The sequence below is a fragment of the Dromaius novaehollandiae genome, chromosome 2 (genome assembly GCF_036370855.1).
Source record: "Dromaius novaehollandiae isolate bDroNov1 chromosome 2, bDroNov1.hap1, whole genome shotgun sequence".
Classification (NCBI taxonomy): Eukaryota; Metazoa; Chordata; class Aves; order Casuariiformes; family Dromaiidae; genus Dromaius; species Dromaius novaehollandiae.
This window is the reverse complement of record NC_088099.1, coordinates 125,777,367-125,801,918: the sequence shown is the minus strand read 5'-3', so window position 1 is coordinate 125,801,918 and position 24,552 is coordinate 125,777,367. Positions and strand designations below refer to the sequence as shown.

Genomic DNA, 24,552 nt, shown 5'->3' with positions numbered 1-24,552 from the left:
CCCTTGGAGGCGGGGGGGCAAAGTGGATTCTGGTTGGAGGCTATGCATCAGGAATATTTTCTCCTATTACTCACAAGGAGCAATAAGTCTATTAAAAGTTAATGCAATAGGAAATTGGAAATTATACAGCAACTTCTATGTACTGACACTCATCTTTTTAAAGTAAGTTCTGAAGGCAAAGAGGAATAAATCTACATCAGAGCTGTGAGACCAGAAAACCAAGAATTTCTGCGGCCTGTATAGGGGTCCATGATTGTCATCCAGATGGGCTTTTGTTTCCAGGATATTCCTGGAATTTCAGGAATGAATAAATGCTGATGGTCACACTTCAATTTGTTCACAGGAATGTACTACTAGAGTGATCCTTTTTGTTCATTGAGTCTATCACCATATAATTTCTTTCATAAACTGATGCAGCACTATCTTAAAACCTGCAAAGATTTTGCTCCCCTGCTATTTTAATAGCTTCAGGAGTGCAGAAAAGAATGCAAATATGGAGTTTTCCTTTCCCCAAAATCTATTATAGAAGGGTGAGATTCCTTTCTGAAATCTATAAAAAATGGTACACTGGAGCCTTGAGACCGGAGGTGGATGTATAGTAACACCAGTAAACCTGGTTGAGGTTGTCAGACTACTGAAGCCTTACATTTTTGTGGTGAATCATTTTCAGATACAGCCAGGATACAATAGTCTCAAGAGACAAGATTTAATATCGATGGTTCACAAAAAATACCTAAACGAAGCCAAACTCCTGTACAGAAAAGGCCCCAACTGATGTTTCGCCAAACCAGAAAATGCCTGTAAAGAAACACACGTGCACTAAAAGCAGCAGTCCCCAGGGCCCTGTAAAAGCTCGGTGGTGGAGGCAGAATAGCACCGCCATCTGAAAACACATCCCAGGGCCGAGCCCCACCTACGTTCTGCCTCTAGCAGAGGAAGTAAAAATCAAGGCAAGGGTTAAAAAATATTCTAAATACCCAGAAACCAACAGAGCCAGAACAATAGCAATAGTTGTTTTGCTGTCCTGTGACCCTGTGGTCGTATATGTATGAGCTTACTGTATTTTAAAAGAAGATTCATAGCTGATAGTCTGGGGTACCACTATCATAGCCCATGTAGCTGGAGGTCTGCATCTAGCAAGGGGTTGAATATCTCAGTTCTTGCCGAAGAAATCACGAAAGCCTCTGGGATAGCCCACAGGAGCATCTTCTCACGCAGGAGAGGCACTTGACACGTCATGGGTGTCAACATCCAAACATCAGCCCTATCCCATGACCCGCACCCCGCACACAGGGGCACGGGAGGCGTGGGGTGCACAGAGGGGAGGTAACGCACCCAAAAGCTGCACTGTGAGTCAGCACCACAACCCTTTGAGCCGTCTTATTTTAGGGCCACAGTATCCTCCTAATTCTGCCGAGATCTTTGGGTGCTTTTCTGCTTGTTACGCTGGCACCTGCTGGCAACAGCACAGGCAAAAGCAGATTTCTGACTGTTGGGCAAAAGCTGGTACGTTTAATTATGACCCAAGGTGTGCAGTATTTCATTTCTCTCTCACACACTCTCACCCGCTCTTTGGGTCTAATATAACACATTATACAGAACACAAGAAGGCTTGTTAGATTACTGTTGGAAGATGCAAGAATTGGTTAATTTTGCACCGTTTCTCCCTGTCATTATAATCCTTGCCAGAAGAATGGCTACATTCTGTGAAATGTTCTGTTCTCAGTGCAGTCATTGTCATGTGAATGAGCTATCATAGACACCTAATGCCTGAGATGTTTTATTCTTACATTTGTGACATTTGTATTTCAGTGACAAAGACTTCAGCGAGAAAAGCGAATGGAAGAAATTTAATCCAGTCTCTTGATCATTTTTAAATTCTAATTTTATGGCCTTTTCTTTCCTAGAAGCAACAGCACAGCTTTCTTCATATATAAGAAATCTGTATTTAGAGTAAGAATGAACTGATGAAATCAAACCTCTGGGATGTTTGTATTTTAATGATTTCTGCTCTAAAGATAACATATCAGGGCAAATTGCTGATAGTTAGGAGAGGTGAAAAACAAGGAATATTTGTTAGCCATTTTTTGCCACTTATAGAATATGTGTTCTTTTAAAACTCTGATGAGCAGAGGCTTATATTATAGAAGTATATGATAAAAGATCAGTTATTCTCAGATACTGATATCAGGCAAGAATATATAGTTGATACTGGTATCAGAGGTAATCAGCACAGAGAAGAGCACCATGAATCATTCTAAATGTGTAACGATGTGATATTTGGGATGCTGTTCTGCTTTGCTGATTTCAGTGGCAAAAATTACCATTGATTTTAATGGGACTAGGATCAGGACCTCAGTCGAAAATCTCCTACCCAGTTCAAGCTTTTTTGTCATGCCAAATGTCTCTGAAGGGGCTTGTATGTGTGATAGTTTAGACAATCCAGCTGTATTTTCTTTCTCCATCTGAAATATTTTTAAGCTTAATTTGCAGTTTCTGCTAGTCCTGGAAAACATAACATTTAGCAGGCAATTTTGTAGGGGTTCCCTAGTACACACATCAAGGGGTAAATTATTATGGCAGAGCAAACAAAACATTCAGATTTGCAGGAGGAGGCAGGGATTATGATTATTTTTTTTCCAGCCATGGGTATAAAATAATTGTTCTTCAATGATCTTTCCTACAGCGTGACTATAAAAAGGTGCCTGAGCTGTCAAAATGGTATTCGGATGACTGACTGTCAAAGATCTGCTACAGCATCACAACTGGAGATTTTAATTGCATTCAGACATCACACTGGAAAGTCATGAGTGCATTTTCTCTTTACCTCTCCCTCTTACACACACATATTCTTTCCAAGTACAAGCTTATATATTATATATATTTTCACAGCTTCAAAACTGTATAATATTTTAATCTGTGTGTGTGTCATGTAATAATATCCTCCTCACCCTCTCTCTTTTTAAATAAATGTTTGCAGATTCCACTTTTGATACCAGAACTGCAAGGCCTCATTATTTCTTATTTCCAGAGGTTACACCATTTTAATGTTAAAAGGTAATCTTTGAGATAGTTTCATTTGCCTAGCCTAACCTCTGTGATCAAATGAGTACCTTTTTTACTTTTCAAAATACTAGGATCTCAGGACCCATGCATTCTCTTAATCATTGCTCAATTTCTTTTATCCAGGTTCCTTTTTTCCCTGCACTCATAACAAGACTGCAGCTCAGACCTGCAAGATCTGAACTCTAGTCCATATTTTTTAATGTCATGGTTCTATAGGTAATATATTTTTTTGATTTTAGTTCACAGGTAACCTACTTAAAGATATCTAGATATGTATTTTAAATTCTTAGATAAAATGTTCAAGTAGTTGATTTTAACTTGCAACAACAAAGAATTCAGAAAAGAAAATCCATAGGGAACAACCTAACAAGTACATGGTTGTACTTTTCTACCTATTTCACAAGGCTTTATTTTACTGGGATTCTCCCTGTTTTCATGCACTGCCTTTTGGCTTCAGTTTTTCTTTGATACTTGTCTTTATAATGAAAAAAATAAAATGTGGGCTTGTGTTAACTAGAGAGAAGCCACTGGGTTGGCTACCCTGAATATTAAGCTTTTCCACTGAAACTGGGTGTTGAGGAGATGTGAATAGTCGAGCATTTTACCCACCATGAATACCGTCAGTCAGCCCTGGCAACCTTCAGTTTCCTCATTACTAAAATGAAATTCTCTGGGAAAAAAATAAACCAAGAAAGTATCATGTTTCCCTCATGGCATTGCACAGGCCCAACTTTCAAAACAGCAGAGAGATTTGACCATGCAGCCCCCCTAGATTTAAAAGCTTTGCTAGAGTATGTCTAGCTCTGGCGTCTGTGATGGAGTAGCGTGCCATGGAGGTCTACAGGTTGTTCGAGTTTTACCTTGATATGCCACCAGAATAAGAGGTTACACAGGTAATGCATTTTGCCTTATTTATATGGCACCTTGTAAAGCAATAGGAACGCTTTCATACTCAGTGGAACGCTTTCTGTACGAGGCTTGCGAAGAAGGGCATGAAAAGTTTCCCCCTTCCTCCCCCTTCCCCTCCTCGACAAACCTTATGTAAGAAATTTACTACCAAACCTGAGCACCATGCAAATTTACTTTCATTTGGGCTGGCTATTCTTGGCTTAAGGAGACAAATGAGGATGTGAACCGACTCCTCAAAGAGTAGTTTGTATTTGTGTGCCAATCTCTGTTTTCTGTCCTCTTTCAGCTTGGCGGTAAAGCATTGGATGTTACTCCAGAGAGCCTAAACAGATAACACAGAAGTACAGGCCAGATGAAGACGGTATACTTGGGACGGTGCAAAGTTTGCTGAAAATCAAACTGATATGGACGCTGGAGTTTGTCAGCGTTGAATCTGGGTGACAAAAAGAGCAGGCAACACGTTTTTAGGACAACATATAAGCTCTTTACTCCTTTTCTTGTGGCTCATTTACAAATTTGTTTAATGTATTAGTCTTATTCAACTTAGGAAACATTTTTAGGATTGTGCAGGAGCTGCCATTAAAATATACTAGCATGTGCTAAGTGTTGTGGTTTTATTTTCTGAAACAAACTAAGTATAATGTGAATATTCCAGATAACCTGCCTGTGTTAAGAAGATCGCCTGTTAAGAATCAATGTACAGATTGAGAAACTTGAATGTGTCTTTCCTTACAAGAGTTTTCATCTTGATTCCTTCCATAGCTCTCCTTTTTTCTCCATCGTAACATCATATCATGTTTTTTGCTTACCTTTATGGGTCCCTACCATTTCTAAACTTAAAAAGACTCAGTACTGTGCTAGGAGGTACATGATATTGCAAGTCAGCCATCCAAAAATGATATGGCTATTTTAAACCATAATTTTTTTAAATGTTGTTTGGACTCTTTTACTTACTGTGTCTGAGCCTTTTGTGTGCACTCAAATCATGTTTTCAAATTTTTTTCTATATTCATGCAGACCAGAAGCTCAATTTTATTTTGAAATGAAAGCAAAGATTATCAGATGATAATTGATTCTGAGGAGCAGGGCTTTAAATAAAATACCAGTATCATGAGACTTCTGATACAATCACAGAAGTTGGCAACAACTGAAGAGCCAGGCAGAGAGTATCACTTTTTTATCTCTTTATTTTATATATAAAAAATCAGCACCACAAGTAATAACAAATATTTCTCGATGATCCAACTGCCTATGTGTTCAGTTAAACTAACAATAATACCTCCATCTGGTGACTACCTCCATCTGTGCCTCCCAACTTATTAACACCTCAACAATATGCAAGAAGGCAGATGTCTTTGATTTATAGGCATAGTACACAGAACGCAGGCTCCAGCTATGTACACATCAGTGAAACAGGGATGATAATAATACTCATACCAAAAGACTGAGAGGCTAAATTAATTCTTTTTCTTTTTCCAAAACACATGGAGATCTTTGCATAAAAGCCAGTAAAATTAGAATTTAATGGGCTATCCACATGTACTAAAATAATGCAAAAAAGTTGTCTTTACATTCTTTTCAGTTAAATACCAGTGCAAAGATGTGTTGATATGGTTCAGATCTTTGGTGCAACTACTCCCAGATATTGATTCCTATATTGGCTTCAGAAGAACACGTAAACATCCAAAAAGATAATTTTATACATCTTCATGCTTATGAGAGAAGCTAGGGTTTAGAAAACATATAGCATATATTTACCCTTGTTAGCATTTAATAGCTGGAGAAAAGGGAAAATGTTAGGAGAACCACAGGAAACAAGAAAGACGAAAGAAAAAGAAAGTGAGGAAAAGCAGGGAAATGATAAAAGGGAAGAGCAGAAAGCAGAAAAAAAGCAGGAGAGAGAAAGAGTAACAAAGAGCCAAATTCTGGAAGAAGCGGAGCAACTAGGGGACAACGCTTTGTTTCCTCAACTTATATTGACCTTATCTGAGAACTGAGGGTACTTCTCACTTTGCCGTACCAGGATGGAAAAAGGTCAAAATAAGGGAGAAAAAAACATAAGAAGACAAAAGAAGTTTTAATGTGACAATTTGGAGAGAAAGAATAAAGGAAAGGCAGGAAAGCTGAGGTAAATAAAAGCAGAAAACAAGGGAAGAAAGGAGTTATAAGTGAAGAAAAGGACAAAGAAATAAAAATTTTGAGTGAAATGAAGGCCTGGGCTTTGCCTGCAGAAAAAAAAAGAAACAAGAAAATCTGAAAGAAAAAGAAAGTGGAGAAGAGGGCGACAAAGGACAATTGGGACAGATATGTGTATCTACAGTAATACTATTCAAACAGTATAATTCAGTAAAATTATTTTCTGAAGAAGGCATTAAGCTAGTGATCCTGCGTGTTAACAGCATATAGACTTTATAGGACCCTTGGGCCCTCTGTTTCATGATGCTGAAACTATACTTTAAACCCAAATTCCTTCTCTTACACGTTTTAATTTAAACATGCAAGGTATGGGATATGACCTTGTGATCATTCCAGCAGTTGGATGTTCCTAAACCAAAAGGGCAGCCTATTGAAAAATAGCCTAATAAAAATATTTTTAGGGAAACTAAGTTGACCACGAAGACAAGATGCAAAAACTTGCTTTTTAGACTAGAAAGGCTAAAAGCAATGGTTGAAAAGCCATAATAATAATAATTTTTAAAAAAGTGAGATTAAGGTGGTAAACTGTGAAGCTTCAGCTCCCTTTGTCACAAAACACAGAAGCTACTTTACACCAATTGCTGCTGGCTTCTGTCTTAATTGGACAATTGCCATTGTACTTGCACTCAGAAAATCTGTATTTCAATGTTTCAAAGATTGACTGCTGCTGGCTTGCACCCTCCCCCATTCATTCATGGGGAGCTTTGAAATGTGGTCTGCTTTGACATGTACATCATTAGACAGAAGAAGGGAAGCAAGGTATCAATATCAGAAATGAGCAATAGCAGGAAGAGAGTGTGGCAGGAAAAGAAAACAATTAGAAACAGTTTGGTGTCCTGAAGAAAAAGAAAAAGCCAAGTTGGGCTGACAGAATCCCATCCAGAGAAATGGAGAGGCAAAATACAATACATTCCCATTCACTGTCCAACTTTGTCACAGACAGCCTCCTTATAAGGACTTTGATGAGAGTACCTAATATAAGAATTCTTGGTCTGAGATTTAATAATCTTGCCTACCTTTTGGCTGATGCTGTAGAGAGAAAGTGCAGTTCAGGGATAGATAACTATTTTAGAAAGCACATCTCTAGTTTTACCCAGCTTCTCACAAAAGTCTTCCTCAGAACAGAATGCAGCATTCCACATGTTAAGAGAAATGGTGACTTTTGGAAATTAAATACAAAACAGCATCATAATCATATTCAGAGTGGGAAAAACAGATCCATACTCAGCTACAGAGAAATCCAACTGGTTCAGACAGAAGTCATCCACGGCTAACTGGAACCCTACTGCCTTTATATACTAGGCATGGGATTTGCACAGATGCCCAGGACTGGACTAATACCGCTTCTAGAGACATCAATAATACAACTCCCATTAATTTTAAAGGCAGACAAGCTAAATCAATGCTAAGAGCTTTTGAAAATCCTCTCCTAAAGGTTTTATACGACATTCTCCTGCCACCTAAATTATACCAGACATCACTAGAATCTCAGGTTGCATTCAATAATTTGTTTGATGTAGTGCTTACTCTGTTTATTTAAAAATAAAAGCAAAATTCCCAAATGAAATAAAAAGTTTAACTGGTTTTTAAGCTTGTATTGAATTCTTCTTAGGATGTCAAATACTGTTGTTTGAAGTTCTGCAGAATCAATGCACTGTATTTTGCTAACCTTTTCTTTGGTTCCAGTTTGCTTAGGTTCTCACTCACAAAATTTCACTTTTGGGTTCAAACTCACTTAAAAGTTCACAGTGAATTTCAGCCAAGTCCACTGCGTGTGATCTGGTATATGTTAAAGTCAGCCCATAAACTGCTCAAAAACTGGGCCCAGACTCTTTTGAAACTGGGCCTAAGGTCTGTGTAAAAGTAAACTCAAGAAAATGTTTTGATGAACCTAGGTTCAATATTTCAAAGTCTGTAATGAAACCTGAAACAAACCAAATTCCAGTTTGTCTGGGGCTTTGTACTCAAAGTGTTGTATCGCTCTGTCAAACTGATGACATTTTACCACAACTTTTGCAGTGATAGATTTTTCTTCCCATAATTTTCCCCCAAACCCCTTGGCTGCTGAAAACAGTAATGTATTACCATGGATACAGATAACAGAGTGGGGTACGAGGAAGAGAATGGAGGTTGCAGCATATAAAGAGATTTCTTTGGAGTTGGCATCTGGAGCAGGGAATCAGACAGCAAACCGCTTTTTTTATTCAAATATTTCCAGATCATCAAAAGGTTAATTTCAAGAAGATGAGCTAAGATAGATCCCATTTGTGTTTTCGTGTCTTTGGCAGAGCCATCTTTCTCTGGGAAGTGATATGAAAATGTTCACATATTTACTTGGTTTAGGTTGGAAAATAAACATTTAAAAATTAGTAAATTGATTGAAAATGGTTTCTGCTTTCAGCTGGGCAGGTAGGAAGTAGGAGACTGTCTTGTCAGCTACAGAAAAAGCCGAACTTGCGTACTTCTGGTTCTGACCTGGCCCAATGCAAGTGTGTTCATATACTTTACTCTTTTAAAACCAGAACCAACCACTATCGCCATATGTGACAGCAAAAAACAAGCCCAGAAGTGCAATCTGGAGAGTACAAAGTACAACGATGAGTAGTGAATGACTTTGCAGGGAAGCAGCTAGACTTTCAGGACATAGGCCCTCTTCTAAAGATAAGGACAAGTAGCAGCAAAAGCAGTTTTGTTTTTGTTTTGTTTCTGTTTTTCCTGGAGAGATGATGACCAACAGGATCCTCCAAACAATCTTAGTAAAATAGTCTGATGCAAAAAATCCCTGGTAAAGTACGGAGGAGTGAAAATAGTAAAATTCCACAGAAGTTACCAGAAAACCTTTTCTATTTGGAAAGATAAAGTGAAAGGGAAAATTAAGTCCATTAAAATTAAAATTAAAATTAAATCTATTTAACTGTAGAGGACCCACACATATTTTTTTACTATGCTATCTAGGTTAGTTCAAAACCTATCATAATACTATCTTCTGCTCAATGCTAGAGGAGTGCTCTTGGTGTGATCACAAAAAGGGGTGGTGTTCAGGTCAGAGGAAAGGTTCATGCTACTCATTCTGTCACTGAAAAATATCGGTGCACCCCTGTTTCATTTTTGTAACACATGATAGAATTATTTTTGTTTGGGATGCTGAAATTTCTTTCCCAAAGAAAGCAATCATAAAGCCAAATAATGTCCAGGAGAGGCCTAATTCTGCTCCCACTTCCAGCCTGTGATGAGACTTGCACTGAGTTTAATGAGAGCAGAATCTGGGCCGGAATAATTTGTAGCAAATGGAGCGAGTGAAAATAGAGGGGTTAACAAGTTTATTTTAGAATTAACTTCTTTCTCAGCGAAGATTAATATGTCAAGCTGAACACTAAGTAGAGGTCAGTTCTAAAAGACCACCACACTAATCACAGGAATGTGTGCGCACAGACATTGATATGTTGCAGTGAACGTTTCTGGAAGAGAGCAAAAAGCAGTTTCTCTGCAGCTGTTGGCCCAGCAGCACTGGGCGTCTCCCACGCGGTGCAGCTGCACAGCCAGCACTTCTCCTGCAAGACTCCCTCGCGCCTCAGTAGCCTCCTCTCCGGTGTCCTGCTGGGGCCAAAAGGCTGCCTTCCTCCCCGCGAAAGCATCCCAGATTTCAGCGAGGCGAAAGCCCAAGGTCCTGACGAGAGGCCGAAGTTCCCACTGTCTGCTAAGAGAGGGCTGTAAAAGGGGCCACATGCGCTGCAGACGTGTGCGTCCCTGGCTAGCAGCTTTGCTCTGGAGCTCAGCCAGGGAAAAGAGCAAAGCTCATTAAGTCAATGCCTACTGATGCTAGTGACCCTTCTCAAACACAGTGACAGTGGAGGGCAAGAGAGAGGTGTTAAGTCTGAGGCTTCACTCACAAGTAGAGTGATACACATATCAGGGAAACAAAAGGCAATAATGACTAAAAAGGAGACTGTCTTCTCTGGCAGAGTGGCCTGCACCATTTTATTTACAGGAGAAAAAGCATACAGTTTTTCACACCATAAGTCTCCTGGCATGATCATTTTAAAAACTTTTAATCCGATCATTTCTGTTACTTAGAAGCACTTATTGAATTCGGGATATGAGCCAGCAGAAGTATAAGGAAGAGAAGTATTCCCTAACCCTAAAGACAAATAGATCAAGGCAACTCACTTCTACTTCTACCAGAGCAAGGCAAATCACTTCTACTTCTGCTTTAAATGGACTTTTCCAGGTCACAGCCCTTAAAGGTGCATTGGTAAGGGACACCACCTGTTTTCCTTGCTGTGAATTTCGAATGCACTGGCACTTCCACAAGGCAGCAATCCTGAACTGTCCACAGCACACGGGCACATTGCTTCATCTGCAGGACTCAGCTGGTTGCACTACGCAGTGCATGCACATATCAGCGCTGCATGTAAAGCAAAAATCTCTGGTGGGTGATGTTTCCAAGTCAAAAAAGATTAGAAGGCACAGCATCATTCAGGGCAGGATCAGACTTCTACACCTCAGATCTTTGCACTTCAGAGGACAGAAATTTGTTCTCCAGTTTTCTAGAACACTTTCCAAATTTGAGAATCCCTCATGTTTCAGTGTGTCTCCTGAACAGCTTCTCGATCATATTCTTTCAGCATTTGAAACTTTTGCACAGGGTGAAAGAAAGAGGTGAGGGGAGAAATACTGAAGTCAAGTGGAGCAATGAAACTTGAAATATGTACAAACCTGCAAATTACTCACACAGAGGTGTGATATCAGAAAAAACTAAAGCTTCCCCCAGCACCCAAATTGCCTACTTTAAGTTGACTGTGTCCTTGTAAGGTATTTATCACGGCAAAACCCTACAGGACATTTTCACCTCTGTAAATATATGCACGTATTCTGATGCACCTTAAAATCGCAAAGGTTAAAAAGGAGAAATGTTCCTATTATCACACCAATTCCTTTCTATCTTAAAAAATCAGCAAGATTACAACTCACCCCTTTCTCCAGGATAATATATTACTATTATTTCCCTCTCTAGGGAACAAAGGACCTGCTCTGTATGGTGTGTAACAGAGATGTGTGGTAGGCATAAAAAAACAGGACCATTCCAGGGTAGCCATTGGAATTGAGAACAGCATATTCATTTAAAGAAATCTCATTCATTCACGACTCCTTAATATAAAGAGTAGAAGTTTGGGGGTTCTTTAGTGGGACCCATAGTCTTAAACAGATTTTCCTATATCTGTTCCTTTGGGAATCCTCAAAAGCCACAGGTTTCTTTTGACTGCGGTAGACAGGTTTTAATGAAACTTATTGAAAGACACAGATATGGAGGCTGACAACCACCAAGAGGTAAAAGGCTAGAAAGCAGAATGTACTTCTGCAAACAGGCAGTCACGCCTCCAGAAACATGGGCAAATAACACAAGAGCAGCTATATTGATTATCAGATAGCATTTGACACTGTTAACAGATAAGCTCTTAGGCCAAAGTTGTTGGTTATCACGTATGTATCACTACACACTACTTTAGCTTTAATAGTCATGCTGACAGAGAGAGGGAGTGAGGCAGACAGATGAATGATTTTAGAACAGGGAGGAAGAGGCTTCAACCTCTAACACAATTGACAACTTTTTGTTCAAATCTTTCTTGACCGCCCCCCCCCCCAAAAAAAAAATATAAAACCTAACAAGACATCCTTCACAGAAAATTACTGGGCGCAAAAATAATATTCTTTTGAATGAGCAGTGGAGGTTACCCCAGCATATACTAAGGGAAATGAGAAAGCAATTAAGATACCCTTGTTAAGGAATTTTTAACCTGTCAGCAATATATGCCTTTTGTTCCTCAATATTTTAGGTGAATAAAATCAAGGCCAGTTCCCTTAGAGATGCTGAAGCTATTAGATATCAGTAAAACTTAGTGTACCACGGGGACCATGTAAGAAAAAATGCACTTAATTGAGTGTTCAGAGCCAGAGCCACCCATTGTAAGTATATTCTGGCAAGTAAGATGTTATTATTGCCAAAGTTCTGCCGTATGATGTTATTAATGCATCTTCTCTGAATGAGAGCTCTGAAAACATGGATGAAAAGATGGCTGCATTCTTCCAAAAGAAGGACTGGTGCTCTTCTCTAGCATTTTGTCATCGTCATCCATGAGAAGCAGTGGCGTCATTAATGGGATTACATTTCTAATGAATTTGTAAGTAAATCGAGTAAAAATGACTTTCCAAAATGAGAGATATTCTGTATTTCCTAGTCTGAATTTGCATTTCTCATAATGTCTCTGTCTAAACGTTAACCTTATTATTGGTCTCGCAGTCCTATGTTTAGTCCCTGTGAAGAAACAAAGACGCTCCTTCCCTTCTTACTTTATTTCTTTTCTCTGGATGAATGATGTATGAGCTTTCTCAAATGCTTTCAGCATATGAGGGTTCTATTTAGCTACGCACTAAAAGTGTTAGGAATGAATGAAGACAAAGAAACCCAAACTGCAGTACTAACTGTAATTTACTCTCTGATTACAGATACAAATTAGACTGGACAAACTGAGAAAGGCACGGTTCTGATACAGGTTCTTTCAAATAACAGCGATTTACAACAAAATCCATATTTATGTAATGTATCCAGTGCCCCATAGTCAGACTCTTGAAGGACTCACGGGTTCGATAGAAAGAACAAAACCAAACACAAAGCTAAACTCCTTAGGTTTAGTTCCAGGTTATTGATCTTCACTTGAAAACTTCTAACACTAACTAGGGGTACGTGAACTGGAGGAAACGTTTCCCTCAGGGGACATTTGTCCAAGGCTCTAATTCTCACATAGGGTTTTTTATCAAACATATTCACCTATTCCCTTAAGGACCAAATATACAGTCTCAAATCTCTCCGGGCTGGAAGCCTCACCTTGCTGGAGTGCAGGCTTTGACATAACTAGCAGGGCCTTAGAAGCCTGCCCCAGCAGGCTGAATTTAGACAAGAAAATATTCTCAAGCTTCCCAATATCTTTTTCTTTGAAAAAAAAACCCACACTTTTTTAGTGCTTAGAGGCGTTTTCAAAGAAAAGAAACAGAAAGTTTTATAGATAGTAGACAACAACTGTTTACCTTAATATTAATCTTGTTCAAAGTCCTGAAAACACTGATGTAAAATGAAATCATTAAAGAATTAAGCATGGTAGGTTAAGGACGGTAGCAAAATGAAAGGCAACACGGGTTCACGGAAAACAAATCTTATCAAAGAAATCAGGTTTTTTTAATGCACTTTCCAGTGTAGTTGAGAAAGAAAATATCTCAGAATAATAAGCTTTATAATTCACATATTGTGATAGCATATAGTTTACAGGAAACGTTACCTTTCACCCCCACACTACCTTAGCATTGATTGTAACCTCCCCATTAATACTACACTCTCTAACAACAGTATTTACAGCAGTTCACTTGAGTATTTTCATCCTTTTCCAGTCATCCTATCCCACACAGTTGCATTTATATTTGTACAAAGTCCTTTCACCAAAAATCCTCTTCAGGTCTTCCCCATATTGCTCCTTCTTGAAAAGGGGCCCGCACCTACATAAATCAGTGGAGCTTGCCATCTTTCCTACCTAATAATCTCCCCCACCCTCCCCAGGGGGAATATATACGTACACACACTTACTATAGCTCAACATGGTATGCATGAGCATAGGTTTCAGGGGCTTTTGTTCCCTTGAGCTTCCCTCTGAAAGCAAATGCTATAACACTGTACATTCGGTGTTATGCCAGGCCTGCTTCCAAACAGAGAAACACCAGAAGACAGAGGCTAGATTCAGATGCGTGAAAGCTCAGTTGTGCTCTTAATATCCTGTGGAAGCTTGGTCAAATCCCGTCACCTCCGTGTGCCTCAAGCTGCACCTGTAAAGTGGGGAGGAGAATCACAGATGAAAAAGGGAATCTGGTGTTTTTTGAGGTGCAGAAAAGCACACAATAGAAAATAAAGCCTATAAATAAAGGCTGTGAGAAAAGGCATATTAGGCTTCAAAATAAGGTAGTCAGAGAGGTAGGGGTCAGCACTGAAATAAATTTGGCTGTAGGCATTTCAATTTCAGGATAAGATATGTTGAGGTGGTTAAGGGAAACTGATTAGATTAGTCATTTATATTCATTGGTAGAGAACATTTGAGTGAGGAAGGGGCATCTAGAATGGGGTACGCAGTTAACTCACATGCATCTATTAATAAAACAGATGTGTCTTTCCTCACTAGGAAGTCAAATCCAAGTCTGCATCAAGCTTCCTCTCTCTGCCCTACCCAGTCTTTAATAGGTATCCCACTTTTTGCATCCTTCTCCTCCCCAACCTGACTCCCATCAGCCATGCACCTCAATCGCCACCAGCCAGAAAATATCTTCAGATTTTTGGGAGAGAACTGGCTACAAAAATAGGAGATAGGAAAATACCTTCTTTTCTGGTCAGATAAGATTTTCTAATTGAGCTTGGATATATGCCAAAATAGAGTTCAACTCCTGTTTGTGTAAAGTATTTCTTAATGGTCCCACAGAACTCCCAAGTGGCACAAAGAAACCCTGTTTGGGGATGTAACCAGTTGCCTAAGCTTAATGCTCTATGCATTTCATGTTAGCCTTTGGAGAGAGAGGCTCTGCTATTCTAGACACAGCAAAACCCTGTCTTGATTCAGCCTGGAGCATAGTTGAGAGGGAGCGGGAAACTATACTGTGATTTCAGGCCTAGGAGCATTACTGCCCTTGTGCTATCTGGAAGTGTCTGTGGCTTGCTGCACTGATAATCCAAGATTTCTGCTTACACGAGCGCTGAGATGCCAACGAACACGCTGAGGAACAGTCCATGTGCCTGCACATGGGGCTTCCCACCTCAGTCTTCAGGCAGGTGGCACCAGCGCCTTCGCAACTGCTTATCTGCCGAGCCCCAGAACGGACACCAGCTTCTATATCTTCTATGAATCAAGTGCAGGTAGCGATACCAAAAACAAAATCGGTAGGACATGTACACGGTAGCAAACTGTAGTTGCCTATAGTCATAACATACCAGTGTTGCGGCTGCTTGGTAAATCATGTACAGGTACTCCCAATGTTCACTGAAGATCCAAAAACAGAGTTTGGAGCAGAAGAAGAATATCTGCAGCTTTTACCCTTCAGGCCAATTGCAAGGAACCACGGCATTGGCTGTGCCTAGCATTAATGTGACAGTGCTTCCTGAAACAGCCTTGGAGTCATAAGAGGAGTATGACAGAAAGACCATCCCGCTTTCTAGCAAATAATTAGTGAAATGTAAAGATCTGCATTATTAGTTTTCCACAGAACAAGCCTGTGGGTAATATAGAACTACAGGAAGTTTAACGGGATTCAGGAATAGCACCCAAAATTCCCTCTTGTAATGCAGATGCATTTCTCAATAGCTTTTTTTCCCCAGCTTCTGTCAAACGTGCCTCTTGTTAATCACTGACTACTACCCGGTGTCTGGGATTCATTTCTAAGCCTAGGACCTAGGTATTTTCTCCACTCTGCTGATGGTCACAAGCAGGGTAGGCTACTGCCATGTGAGATCACACGGGAAAAACACAGAAAGCCTTGTTTATTCCTACCTGCGTCTTAAGAGCTTGGTGTCTATCTGTCTTATAATAAGGAGGGATAACCAGTCGTAGGTATGTAGCTTGCTTGAGGAGTGCCTTTACCAGGTCAAGTTGTGTGTCAGGCCTTTAGACCTATAAATACAGTTCTGGTTTTTGGAGGAACAGATTTTCTTTCAAGGATAAGATATGCCTGCTATTATATTGCCACAATCTTGAAGAAAAGAAAAAAGCATATAGAATTTCTGAGACAACAATGTTTTTCTAAGTGCCTACTGTATGCAGAGAGAATAAATATTTAAGTGAATCAGACTTACCAGTTATTTATGAGAAACCCAGCAAACATTAATTTGGTTGGCTGTCTTGACAAGGGTTAATCGCACATTTCCATAACCTGCTTATACAGTTCTTCCCTCTATATACTACGGGTGGCTCTGGAAGGTCAGACTTACAGAATGCTGCATGCTCAGACTCTAAAGTCCTGCAAAACACACATGACTCACATCTAATTGTTAGCATTTATCATTTTTATATTCTGAGTATACTCAATAAAATGGGATTTACTCTGTTGATGCGACAGTTGAAATATTTTTTGCTTAGATGTAAGCAAGAGGTTATGATCGCTCAGTTTTCTGATTGGTACAGGCACATTACAGCACCATGTTTCAAGTATAGAGGTGTTACAAGGGAATAGATGATAGAAATCTTTTGAACAATAACTTTGTATGCATAATATACACCGTACTGTATACACATACTTGTGCCCCCTTGAATTTTAATAAGAAACACAGGATTTGGACTAAAAATGAGACTAAAACATGCTTGTCTAATGATGAATGTGTGAGAGAGCCACAGGTTAAATTTGCTTACCAGTTTAACAAGAGGAGAGAGAGAAAGAGAGTGCAAAATAGAGAGTTCCGTGGGCTAATTTTCTAACCATCAGTCAGCTGATTGTTCTTGCTAAAAGAGAACGAAAGCGAAGAAGATAGAAAGTTATTATAATAAACACAAACTAGCTTCAGCCAGGGGAAATCATATCAAAATGATTGGCGAAGTAGGAGAAAAGGTATGCGATCTGTTGCTTTAATTGCAGTATAATTAGTAATATACATCCTGTATCCACTTCTCATAAATGTGTTCCACTTTTTACATAAAAAGGGCTCAGCACTAAATGCAGGCGTTGTTGTCCAAACTAATATCCATTATATTCTGAGATGTGATTCCCATACATTGCCAGTATCCATTAGCTTTTAAAGACCAATTAGCAGGAATTCTAGATCAGTGCAGGCTAGACTCGTTCACTTCAAATTTTACTAAAAGACAGAAAAGGAACAGATGGGGGTGCATGGGGGTGTGTGTGCATGGGTGTGTGTGAGTGTCTTTACCCTGTCTTCTGTGGGTTGTTTATACAGAGAATCACTGGTTGTGTTTGCACTGGTTTGCAAGCCGTCTGTCCAGGTTCACACAGCCCAGGGCCTTGAACCAGTTGCATCCGTACTGCCCTCCAGCTAGAGCTCAAATCTCAGTCATTCCCACCAGGTATATACATTTTTTAACCCACAGGAACAGTTGGATCCACTGCAAGCAGTGCAAGACACAATAGGCAAAGAGTAGAGACTATCAAGTGTTTACAGTCAGGTTCCAAGCTAACAGCACGGCACAGAGGTAAGCATGCTATGAATAAAATTTCTCATTATATGCACATATGTATTAACTAAACAAACAAACTTATTTACAGAAGTTTCATTTGAGTAAGGAAAGGAATATTCCTCACCTCAGATTTGTCCTTCACAGCTGACTCCTGCGGTACAGTATATACAGACAAAGACTTTGTCATGACATCTATCTGATCCCTGAATAAACATGGTTGTGAACACACGTGCTATTTCTGCTTCTGTATTTGTACAGAATGTAATAAACCATGAAAGTCGCGTGACAATTAAAATACAGCCTGCTTTAAGATGTGCCTTTCTATTTAAGGAAGAAATTCAGTAGGAGGAAGACAAAGAATAATGTATTTATTGTACATGCAGAGTCCAGAAACAGTGAGTAGTGTTGCCAGGAAAGGAAAAGAAAATGTCTTTGTTTACTCTACGGACAATAATTTCTCAAACTAAGTATAAAATCCCTGGATCTACAAAGACCAATTTAGATGCAGCAGTGAAAATAGTGTGTTCCTTCAGCAATTCCTAATCAAGGATCTGCTCTTGTGAAGAAAACTGTAAAGACAAATCCTTCCACTCACAAGAAGCCTCCACCAAAGTAAACACAACTTGGAGAAGATCCCTTTTATGACCAGGGGCTGGGCACTCACTCCATTCAGAAACTGCACAGCAGCAATTCGGCTATCTTCTCTTTCCGTTTCCTGTATAGGCATATGTGGATATATACACATGTAGACAAAAAGTTCTATGGGAGCAGATACCCTCTGAAATATATAATTTTATTACAACATATCATGTGATTCACACTGGACATGTTAGCCTTATTCTTCAAGCACACTGTATGTACTATGTGCTTTGCCAAATCAAGCACATTTATTCTGCAAATTCACAAGCTTCAGGGCTGGGCACAAATCACTTTCTATGAATACCCACAGCTCTGTCCCTAGTGCTCAGTTATTTGGTCAGAGAGATGACAGGAGTCTTTTGGTCCCCTGGTTGGATGAGCATACAGTTTGAAAATAAACACATGCATATTTGAACTGTTATGTGGGAATACTTGCCAATACAACTGCAAATATGCAGGCAGATGAACTCTACTGCAAAATACTCATGGAACTGTATATGTATGTCTTAAAACAAATGCAATTAAATATGCAAGAGAAACCTAATGCAGAATATTTGCAATACTGGTTCACCTCTATTTTTTTCTGCAATATATGGCTGTATGTCTGTGATACTACGCAAAAATATTAATCCTACACAGTAATATTAGAGGAAATGAAGTAGAATCACCAGCTTCACTTGAGCAAAAGTGGAAGAGGCAGCTGCATCTGATCAGTGGCAAAAAGTCTCCCATACCCAAATTAAAAAGACCAACAGATAAAATTCTGTTTCACTCTATTAGGTGTCTTTCTTTCTTCTTTTTTTTTTTTTTTGGTTTTTTTTGTTTTTTTTGTATTTTTCCCTCAGATCACATTTTTCTTTTCCAGGACCTAGTAATGGGTTAATTGTATGCAACACACGTTCTTGTAATCAGTAAAGTTTGTTTTCATCGAGGTGCCCTTTTAAGGGAAACTTGCTTGTCTTCTCCAGTGCTGTAACAGTAAGAAATTTAATTAGCAGGCAGAAAAGTTGTTACTGAAAGAGTCAAAACCTGAGGCAAATAGTTCCCAAATGTAAGAATTGTAGCCGGCCAGCTAACCTAACTGACTGCAGACTCAGGTCCTTCAGGATGACCTATTCTCCCCCAGAGCTTCGGCATGGAGAGAGCCACTAGCTCTGCTCCTCATTATTATTGTCTCAGCTTACTGCCCTAAAGAGAGGGGTAGTGGGAGGATAAGAGAGGTGCTAATCCATGCAGCAAAATACAAAAAGATTTACACCAGAGCTGAGTAAATATGGGTAAAGAAACGAACCCACCATCTTTTTTGAACAAAAACCTCTGTAAGTAATTTGCTTGATAAAACACAGCTCACATTTGGGCGGGGAGCTAAGTTAGCAGACAGAGTGGAAATAGCATGAAACCTCCTCTAAGATGGTTTGCATAATGTCAAATAGGTTAAAGAAACCCTGCTTCCTAAATTAAAACCATATTGCTAAAAGGAAAAATTTACTTTGGACAATGGTAGTGGAAAGAATGACTAAATAATATAACTAATTAATTGTTCACACGTGAACAGTGTATAATGTTTGTGAATGCCCAGAGTAGTAACGTACATAGGGAAGTAATTGATGTGTGCTTTGTGTTGTCTGGGCCATCAAACAGTGCCAAATCAGGGAGGGAAGGGGAAGCACATGTTCAAGGTTTATATATATAAGGCGGTCCATGGCAGCTTTGGAAGGGTCTCTGGGAACATGTGTGTCAAGTCAAGAATTCTTAAAGAATAACAGCTTGGTCCTCCACCCCTTCCAACCCTGTCCTCCAGCAGGTTCTCCTCCCCACAGGAAAAAAATACTCCTATTCCAAAATATGGTTATCTTCGGGGCACCTTATGCAGAACAAAAACACCTAACTAAAACCAGGACCTGGACCTGCCTTTGAGGAGAAAGCAAAGATTTCCAAATGCCAGTCTTCCTCTCTTGATCTCATATACTTCTGTTGTTAGTGAAAACTGTAAAACAGTATTTACAAGATTCTGCACAGCATGAGGCTGTTTGTATGCAGCACTGCAAAGGCAATAGTTTGTTCTCTATACAACAGTGCAACCTAGCGGCTCTGAATAAAAGCTCTATCATTCGTTCCCAAAGCTGTCTTTGACATCTCTCGCAGATATTTTAGCTTTTCAAAAACAGTACTTATATCAAACACTCTTCTGTTACAAGTCATTCATTTATATCATTAGGACTGGCACGGGAGAGCTGTCTCTTCATTAGCATCACAGGCTTTCTACAAAGTTGGAATAAAGCGAGCAATGAATTTGGGGAGTGTAAATGGTAGGTTGGCATTGGGTTGTGCCTTGCAGGCTGTTAGTCAGGTTGTGCAATTTGCACAAATGGTTTTGATGAAATTAATATGATTATTCGTGCATGTAAGGATTTCTCTCTTGCTTAGGGGTTATTGGACAGGTCCCCAAGTCAGAAATTCTTCAGCGAGGTGTCACCAGTAGTGAAGCAAGGCCATTGACAGGTTTGAAGTCATCTGCTCTAAAATAACTGGATATTTACAGCAAACTGTTGTTAAATTTGCCCACATTATTTGCAGGATTTCACATTCTAAGTATAGCGAATAGTGCAAGGTCTGCAGTAATGGCAAATATCACAGTGTGGTGAACTCCATTAAAAAGAAAATGTTGTCTAAATAAAGGCTCGATCCAAAGCCCATTTAAAAGACTTTGCAGGAAGCGTGCTTTACACATTCTGATCTGCCCATTAGAGAAAAGCAGGGGGGAAAAAAAGCCTCATTTAGTGCTGACACAACGTTTTCAGCTCAGCCCATTTGTAATAAGATGCTCTTTAGCCAAATCATTTAAGTCATTTGGAAATCATTTAGAATTCTCTTTCAGAGCAATTAGTAAAAAGCTAAAAGCCTCAAATGGTTCTTTGTGGTGGTTTCATAATTATTATTTTAAAACAGAAAATATCACCTTAAAGCAGAACGAGAAAACCATCCATCACAATTGAAAATGTGTGTGTGCATTCTGGAGATCTGAGGAGCAGAGAAAAGGTGACCTTTTCCAGATCTATGCATTCCATATAACAATCTTTTCTTGCCTCCCAAAGAACACACTGGGGAGGAAATCATTCACTATTCTTGTTTATATCAGATGTTATAGTAAGAATTAAATGTAATTTAGTGGGACAATAAAGCCTTCTCAAGTACTGATATTCGACACAGTATTGTTGTGTTTGGGGTGGATTTGGGGATGATTAAATGAGTAAATCACACAGATCTGAAACATTTTTTCACCTCCTCAGATGGCATCTTGATCGTGCATGCACTGTGAACACCAAAAGCCTATAGGTCAGACCTGAAATTATAGCTAAAACTCAGCTCCTGAGGTACATGGACTGTTTATATCGATGAAAATTTATGATCTCTATACCCTAAATCCCTGGCCTCTCTTTTACATTGACTTCTTTACTATTTGCTGCTTTATTTTATGGTGATCCCTTGCCCTCTATAAATATATCACGATTATTTAACCCTAGATCCCAACCATAGTTTTCAGTATTTCAGGAGGGATCTATTTGTTACATAATCTGCTACTGGGGGTTTTATAATCCCATACATTAGCAGCTATTATTTCACTGAAATTAAAAATTTTTGAATATTTTCATCTTGTCATTTAACTTGATGCTATTTGGTATTACAGCCAAGAACAGAAAACTGTCTGCTGTTTTTCTAAGATTATATTGAAGTAAAACTCTTCTTTAATCACCTGCAGTGACTGAGTTATTTTCTATTAAATATTTATCTGTAGAAAAATGAATAAATTTAACTGTAATAAATTACAGTTTGGCAGACTTAATTGCCTATTGTTATTTTAAAAAAATCAGCCTTATAAAAATCTGACCTAATCCTAGAAACATGCCATGGAGTAATTAAAGTTTTCTGTGGGGATAGACTGCAATAACTATCTTGTTTTGACTGAGCTGCTTATTATTTAGCCTGAAAAATAAAACTGAAAAACAGGAAGGGAATATAGATTTGCAAAACCTATTGTCTGATGTTAAAATTGTTAAGAAAATATGAGTCAGTATTATGCAAATTCTGACCTAATCTCAGCAACATACTGGTAGGTAATTGTATTTTTCTTTAAAAGGGGACAGACCCTACAATAATTATGCCTTGTTAGTGTCCACATTGCTATATTTTTGATTTATGTATTTTTGTGGGAGCTGACAGATAAGCAAGAAAAATTGACATATTATAAACTAATAAAAATAAATAATATCTGAATCTGCCTAGCAGCAGTGCACATTGGGAAGCTAAATCAATGCATTAATCACACAAATTTTGAGTAAAGTATAGGTTGTGCTAAATGAAAAAAGTGACCTATACTAAACAGAGCTTAATATTAAAATCTCAGCACTACTTCTATATGGACTTTTCTTAATTCCCCAAGTCAAACAATGTAAGAATTTGACCTATCCTATTTTTCTGATTATCCTGTGCAGTATTGCAGGGCAGATTTGTGCCATGCTCATCTTTCTAAAGGTTCTAATAATGTTTCACCTGTTACACCTCCCTCATTTCCTAAGGAAAAAGAAGAATCTCTCTGAACGAAAAATTTGGTTAGTGTCTCTCTCTCTCTCTCTTTTAGCACAGCATTTATTTTAGGTCACTTGTTTATTAAAAGGCTCTCACTTTTGTGTGTAATGGTATTGCCTGTTAAGTGCCAGAATGAAAAAAATACGCAATTTTGGTATACAGAAACTGCTGGTTCTGGGAGTTCTGCTCTAGTGCACCAGTGTTGTGGACAAATTGACAATGTAAATGTTACAGAAATGAGCTTAGGGTTGGGTGGAATCTAGCAATTGATATTGTCTAATGCAAATGGCAGCAAAGTGATGAACTGTGAATGCCGTACCTTACTTCCAGTTTCTGCCCATATAATCTCATTTTGTTTGACATGTGTGCAGACAAGTGGGCCGGACCTGGGTGTGGTGTAATTAGCACTGAAGTTAGCAGAATGGGTCTGAATTTGTCCCAGTGAATGTAATTTGAATGCAAAGAAAATATCAAACTCTCAGGAACAGGATTTACAGATTTTATTGTCTTCTCTCACGCTGTCTGCAAATGCCACTGTATGTCATCCTGTTTTGGCATTTCCAGTGTAATCCTGTGTTTTAAGGGCTTTAAAACAAGGAGCGCATGAGCTTGCTGAAGAAAAATGAAACAAGGTCTGAAAAACAGCTCAGTTACCAAGACAAGCCCCTCTGTAGCATCACAACCCCCAGTTAAAACCCCCTTCCTCTCACACTCTCAGGCTACATGTCTAGGTGCTCTGCAGTGCGGGGTGCCCTGCAATATGATACCTATATTGCTCTTCATAGCCAGCCGAGCTGAGCATGAGCTTAGACTGCCCGCAAATTCCTTTTGGCATGCATCAGCAAAGCTAGACCTCAGTTTGTCTCTGATGTGCAATGTCTTCATGGCCAGGGGCTGCACATCCCCACTGCAGGTATATTTCTCAGTAGATGGCACATACAGCTCCCTCAAAGAGCACTAACCCTAGATTCAGCCAGAACGTAAGATATGTTGTTACAGCGTATACTATATCTTGAAGACCTCTCTAGGGCTTGCTTTATGCCTGGCATTGCCATGCAAATACAGTTTTTATCATGTCAGTTCAATCAAAGAACTAAGGGAGATCAAATGAAAGTAGCAAGTAATGGGTTCAAAATAAAAGATTTTAAAAAACCCATAAAAATATATTAAAAAAAAACAAAGAAATTATTTTTTTACACAAAAGCTTGCCAAAGGGCAATAAAAGTTTACATTGGTTCAAGAGGTGACTGGGCAAATTCTTGCAGAAAAAGCCATCAAATGCTGTTAAATAGACACTGAATGCAAATTTAAGTTATATGAACACACAACCACTCACACTCAAATACATATGCCTGAATACACATTTGAAGAAAAGGCACATAACCTGATTTATACATGGAGGTAGAGGCACAAGAAAGTGTTTCAAATTTACCCTTCTCTTTGGTATGGCTGACTTAGATGCCCTTCCTCATCAACATATTTGGTATGTGAATCCCAGTCTGAATTTAGCTCTCCCACAGTTGATACACAGAGAACACAGATATTAAACTCAGCATAAATGCATGGACTTTCAGACCTGCATGTCCCTTTCGGGGCTGTCCCTAAGATTCTAGTGTCTTTTCCACCGTGTTTCCAAATGGGCAGCCTGCTTCAAAGCCTTTCATTAGTCCTGCTGCAATGTAAATGAGAGAGTGTTGCTTCCTGTACAACAGCAGCAGTTCCTAAAATGGCCACTACGAAAATGGTTTTCATTTAGAATTTTACAAAGGACAGCTAAAAGAATCTATCTCATTATCTCATCTCATCTATTTAGTAATTTCATAAAAGTATACTAACAAAGGTCACCTAGTATCACCAAGAAAATCAAATAATCCGTACATATAGAACTACATTTATCTGTCCACTGGTCCCAAGACCAAAATCTTCCAAGACAAGTGAGGCAGCA

The 24,552-nt window shown here is 39.0% G+C and overlaps 1 long non-coding RNA gene across 1 annotated transcript; it reads right to left on the bottom strand.

Annotated features, from left to right (window-relative positions):
• Positions 1-15,156: 15,156 nt before the first annotated feature.
• LOC135327348 (uncharacterized) lies at positions 15,157-17,544 on the bottom strand. The gene is made up of 3 exons (XR_010387463.1): positions 17,506-17,544; positions 16,602-16,691; positions 15,157-16,212 (listed from the first exon to the last, which is right to left on the bottom strand). It is a non-coding gene; the product is annotated as an uncharacterized LOC135327348 (long non-coding RNA).
• Between the last annotated feature and the right edge of the window lie 7,008 nt (positions 17,545-24,552).